This window comes from Aegilops tauschii, chromosome 7 (genome assembly GCF_002575655.3).
Source record: "Aegilops tauschii subsp. strangulata cultivar AL8/78 chromosome 7, Aet v6.0, whole genome shotgun sequence".
Lineage (NCBI taxonomy): Eukaryota > Viridiplantae > Streptophyta > Magnoliopsida > Poales > Poaceae > Aegilops > Aegilops tauschii.
Genome location: NC_053041.3, coordinates 455,135,886 through 455,141,885, shown reverse-complemented (window position 1 = coordinate 455,141,885; position 6,000 = coordinate 455,135,886).

Here is a 6,000-nt window from a genome sequence, read left to right as displayed (position 1 = left end):
GACTGCCATCCGGAGACCATGCAATAGGGCCTCATATTCTGCTGCATTGTTGGAGTCTCTGTATAATATTTGGAGTATGTATTGGACTGTATCTCTGGTGGGGGATGTCAGGACGACGCCTGCCCCCAGACCAACCAGCATCTTAGAGCCGTCAAAGTGCATGATCCAATTGGAGTACGCGCCGTACTCTTTAGGGAGTTCGGCTTCTGTCCATTCGGCGACGAAATCAGCCAGTACTTGTGACTTAATGGCTCACCGTGGTTTGTATGTTATGCAGAACGGGAGGAGCTCAATAGCCCATTTAGCAATCCGGCCCGTGGCATCATGGTTATTTATTATGTCGTTGAGTGGTACTTCAGAGGCCACCGTAATTGAACACTCTTGAAAGTAGTGTCGTAATTTCCGGGATCCCATGAAGACCGCGTACACTATCTTTTGATAATGTGGGTACCGTGATTTGCATGGAGTGAGGACAGTGGATACATAGTATACGGGCTTTTGAAGCGGGAACTTATGTCTGTCCGTCTCTCGTTCGACGACGAGCACTGCGCTTACAACTTGGTGTGTTGCCGCTATATATAACAGCATTGGTTCACCGACATTTGGCGTGGCCAAGATTGGGTTGGTGGCCAAAACGGCTTTTATTTCTTCCAATCCGGCTGTGGCCGCATCCGTCCACTCAAAGTGTTCGGTGCGTCGGAGAAGGCAATAAAGGGGTAGTGCCTTTTCTCCTAATCGGGAGATAAAGCGGCTTAAGGCAGCCACGCATCCAGTTAATTTCTGGTTTTGCTTGAGGTCTATTGGGATAGCCAACTGTGACAGAGCTCGGATTTTGGCCGGATTTGCTTCAATTCCTCTACTCGAGATGATGAAGCCCAAGAGCTTTCCGGCGGGCACGCCAAAAACGTATTTTTCCGAATTGAGCTTGATGTCATATGTTCGGAGATTGTCGAACATGAGCCTCAAGTCGTCTATTAAGGATTCGACGTGTCTGGTTTTAATGACCACGTCGTCTACGTATGCCTCTAGTGTTTTGCCAATTTGTGTTTCCAGGCATGTCTGAATCATGCGTTGATAGGTTGCACCGGCGTTTTTGAGCCCGAAAGGCATGGTGTTAAAACAGAAGGGGCCATATGGAGTGATAAATGGTTGCGGCTTGATCGGACTCCGCCATCTTAATTTGATGGTATCCGGAGTATGCGTCGAGGAAACACAATGAGTCATGTCCTGCGGTAGCGTCGATAATTTGATCTATGCGGGGGAGGGGGAAGGGATCGTTGGGGCAAGCCTTGTTAAGGTCCTTGAAATCGACACATAGGCACCAAATCCGGATGTTTTATTTCTCTAATGAATCCGGCCTCAAGTAACTTGGCTAGCCAATCCGGATGTTTTGATCCGGATTGCCCCAAGCCTTCTTTGGTACACATGTCGATTTGGTAGCGTCGATAATTTGATCTATGATTTGTCCTTCTTTGGTACCATCGCCAGGTTTGCTAGCCAATCCGGATGTTTTATTTCTCTAATGAATCCGGCCTCAAGTAACTTGGCTAGCTCTTCTCCCATGGCTTGTCGCTTAGGCTCAGAGAAACACCGAAGAGTCTGCTTGACCGGCTTGAACCCCTTTAGAATGTTAAGGCTATGCTCGGCCAGCTTGCGTGGGATTCCTGGCATGTCTGAAGGATGCCAGACGAAGATGTCCCAATTCTCGCGCAAGAACTCCTGCAGTGCGGCGTCTACTGTGGGGTTTAACTGTGCCCCGATGGATGCTGTTTTTGTAGAGTCCGTTGGGTGGACCTGGAATTTGACTATTTTGTCTGCTGGTTTAAAAGAGGTGGACTTGGGTCTTTTGTCGAGTATCACGTCGTCCCTGTCCATTGTGGAGCGCAGCGCAGTTAGTTCTTCGGCCGCAAGGGCTTCGGATAACGCCTCGAGGGCTAGTGCGGCGGTTTTATTTTCGGCGCAGAGTGCTATGTCCAGATCACTAGCTAAAGTGATGGTTCCATTGGGCCCGGGCATTTTGAGCTTCATGTACCCGTAATGGGGTATAGCTTGGAAGATCATGAATGCCTCCCGCCCTAAAAGGGTGTGGTATCCGCTACTGAACGGGGCCACTTGGAATGTGATTTCTTCGGACCTATAATTCTCCGGCGTGCCGAATACCACATCTAGTGTGATTTTTCCCGCACATCGTGCCTCCCGACTAGGGATGATTCCTCTGAAGGTTGTGCTGCTTTGCTCAATGCGGCTCTTTTCTATTTCCATTTTTCGAAGAGTCTCCTCATAGATGAGGTTTAATCCGCTGCCACCGTCCATGAGCGCTTTAGTAAGCCGGAAACCGTCCACAATTGGACTAAGGACCAAGGCGGCTGGTGCTCGGGTTGTTCGGAATTTAGGTTCGTCACTGGCATTGAAGGTTATGGCCGTGTCGTTCCATGGATTTATTGCTGCAACGTGGCAGACTTCGGCAAGGCTGCGGAATGCTCGCTTGCGCCTATTATTTGAGGTGAAGGTCTCGAAGACTATCAATACTGTATTGTTATTTTCCATGGGATGGTGCTCTGTGGTATTGTTGATGAGGAGATCCTCACTGCTCTTGGCCACCTGCCGGAGTATCCAACATGCTCTAAGGCTGTGTGTTGGCATGGTATCCGGTGTACTATGAATTTTGCATGGCCCATTGAGCCATCCCTCCAATATAGTTCCACGCCTTGTTATGGGCTTTGGTTTCTTTGTAATTGGATCGGGTGACTTACGAGAGTACACCCTTTTAGTTCGGACAGGAGGTCTAGTGAGAGCCGGGGGATCCCAGAATTTTGTTTGGGTTTTCCAGGCGCTTTCCATCGCACAGTACTTCTGTACTATGGCCGCCAAGTCAGCGAAGTGTGCTATGTCATGGCGACTTATGGCGTTGAGGATTCCCTTGTCCATGCAATTTTTGCAAAAGAATGAAATTGCGTCTTCCTCGCGACAGTCCTTGACCTTGCTCATTACAAGGAGGAATCTGGCCCAATAGCGATGTACTGTCTCTTGGGGCTCTTGTCGAATGTGGGAAAGATCACTTATGTCTGGGCGGGTGGGTAGATTTAGGTCCAAACCCTGACCCGATCTGAGACCCAGGGGCAGGGGAGTTTCCGAGCTTGGCAGTTCGGACTCTGGGATGTTGCCCAATAGTTCTGGCCCAATGTCTGATTCTAGGTTTGGAGCTTGGTCCACGTCCTCCCGTAGACGGGTATCCGGCTTGGAGAGCTCGGGAATCCGGACATAGTTCATCCTCAAAATAGAGGAAGAATCGCTACATTGCTCCTCCACCACCGCTATCTGATGGGTGACCGGCGGAGAGTTAATCTCCCTTTGGTCGGGTTTAAGCCCGATCCGATCATAGTCCATGGCGACTCCCAGGGAGGCGATGCGATCCAAGAGCTCGTTCAAGGAAGAGAGCTCCATTGGATCCATCTGCTCGGCGAATCCTGAGCCGACGTGGAGGTTGTTTTTGATGACCTGAGAAGTCATCGCCGGCGTGACGGCCGAACGGGCGGTCGACAAAGCCGCCTAGTCGGAGAGTTTGGCCTGCAGCCAGGGCTCCCCCCGAGGTAATGTTGTCCTTGACAACAAGACGAGCCATCAAGGCTTATCTTGACGGCACAGTGGAACTCTCAATGAAAAGCACCAACGTCGGTGTCAAAACCAGCGGATCTCGGGTAGGGGGTCCCAAACTGTGCGTCTAAGGCGGATGGTAATAGGAGGCGGGGGACACAATGTTTACCCAGGTTCGGGCCCTCTCGATGGAGGTAATATCCTACTTCTTGCTTGATTGATCTTGATGATATGAGTATTACAAGAGTTGATCTACCACGAGATCGTAGAGGCTAAACCCTAGAAGCTAGCCTATGATTATGATTGTTGTTGTCCTACGGACTATACCCTCCGGTTTATATAGACACCGGAGGGGGCTAGGGTTACACAGAGTCGGTTACAAGGGAGGAGATCTACATATCCGAATTGCCAAGCTTGCCTTCCATGCAAAGGAGAGTCCCACCCGGACACGGGACGAAGTCTTCAATCTTGTATCTTCATAGTCCAACAGTCCGGCCAAAGTATATAGTTCGGCTGTCCGAGGACCCCCTAATCCAGGACTCCCTCACCCGCTGGCATGGGAGAGAGGGCGTGGGCATCGTCGTCTACCTCCCCGCGTTCGCCCGCGATGCAGAGGGAGGAGCTCGACGCTGGTGGCCGTTCTGGCGCCACAGGCCACCTCCGGCAGCGCTCCCGCCACCGGGATGATCAGGGAAACGCCACGCTTCTCATGGGCTACAGCCCGGACTCCGGGGAGCGCTCGGTCGAGTGGGAAGGAAGCCGCGGTGGACGGCGGCCTCGGGCAGAGGTGGAACTCGGGGATCGGCGCTCCGGCGACGAGGCAAAAGGTTGGGGAGGTGGTCCAGTGGTGGTGTGGTCTTCTGGTTGTGGTCAGACGAGGGGGAAACGCGCGGCTTGCTCGAATTTGAGCAGTGGCCGGCGGCAGCCATGGTGGCGATGGGGGTCGAGGAGAGAGTCTAGAGCTCGGGTGAGAGGCTTGGAAGGTCTAGAGAAGGGAGGAGAGGAGGCTGATGAGCTCGGGAGGCTGCGGGGATGGCTATATATAGCCGGGCGAGGGTGGCTGAGCTCGGGTGTCGCTGCGGGGATCCGGCCAACGCTCTGGCGACGGCCAGCGAGCACGAGGTGGCACGAGAAGGCGACGAGGGAGGTGTGGATGAGCTACAGAGGTGCACAGGGACGAGCAGAGCTCGGGGACAAGAGGAGGAAGATGCCGCGGCGCGAACAGAGCCGGTCGGCTACAGCTCGCCCGTGGTCGCGCGGCGACGAGTGCTGGCGGAGGGGCTTACGGAGGGGGAGATGGCTCCATGAGGACGGCGACGACGCGGGCTAGCTGTTGGACATGCTCACAAGCGCGAAGACGACGAGAGGGGGAGGGGCCCGAGCAAGAAGCCATCCAGCTCGCGTCCATGGCATGCCAGAGAGGTGGTGACCGCGTGAGCTGGTGAGGAGAAGGTGCCAAAGGTTTGCAAACGTTGTCTAGTGGTAAGTCCTTCCTGGGTAGGTTTCAACTGCGGTGGTAGCTCGATGAAAATCACTGTGGTTAAATGGTAATCAACCTCTGAAGTTTACTGCAGTAAACTTGAACGTGTAGTGGTGATCCACAGGAACTTGATTGGAAGCAATGGAGTTGTCTGGGATGATTAGCTTAGGAGGGACTATAATCCTGGAGAGTTTGAGGAGATTTGGATCAAGATTTAATGTAGTTGCTTAACACCCACATAAATTGGTCCAGAAGCAAGATGTGGATGATGCACTCATATGGTGAGGCCACTTGAGCTGAGATTTGGCAAGGATTAGTGATTTGGCCATACTAAGATGATGTAAAGATTTCATACCAATTAGATAAGCCAAAATGGTACTTGCTTCACAAACATCCTCACTGACCACAATCTATAAATAATTTTGGAGAAATATTGGCTTGATGAAATTGTGCCAAATTTGGTGGAGAGATATTATTTGGGTAGGATAACAATCTAGTATTTTCTCAGAATTAATGAAGCAATATAAAATGCACTTGCTTCACAACCTGAAAATATTGCCAGAATCAAAGATTTGGTCCTGTGCTCACATAGATGATTGGATGGCGATGAAATTTGGATGAGTGTCATAATATGAGCACATGAAGGAGTGTGCAAAATTTCAACTTATTTGGAGGCTCCTAGATAGCACTTCCTTCACGATGCCTTCTGTCTGACAGAAAGTTTGAAAAATTGCTGAGGAAGATAGGCTTGGCAAATAAAGTGATTCAATTATTTGGACATAAGAGAATACCCAAAAGGTTTGGGAACCAACAAGGAAATCTAGGTGGCACTTCCTTCACAGAAAGCCACACTGGACAGGAAAGTTTGGTCATATTTAAGCAACATATGACCCAAAGGAATTATGAGAATTAATTGAGATTTTTGG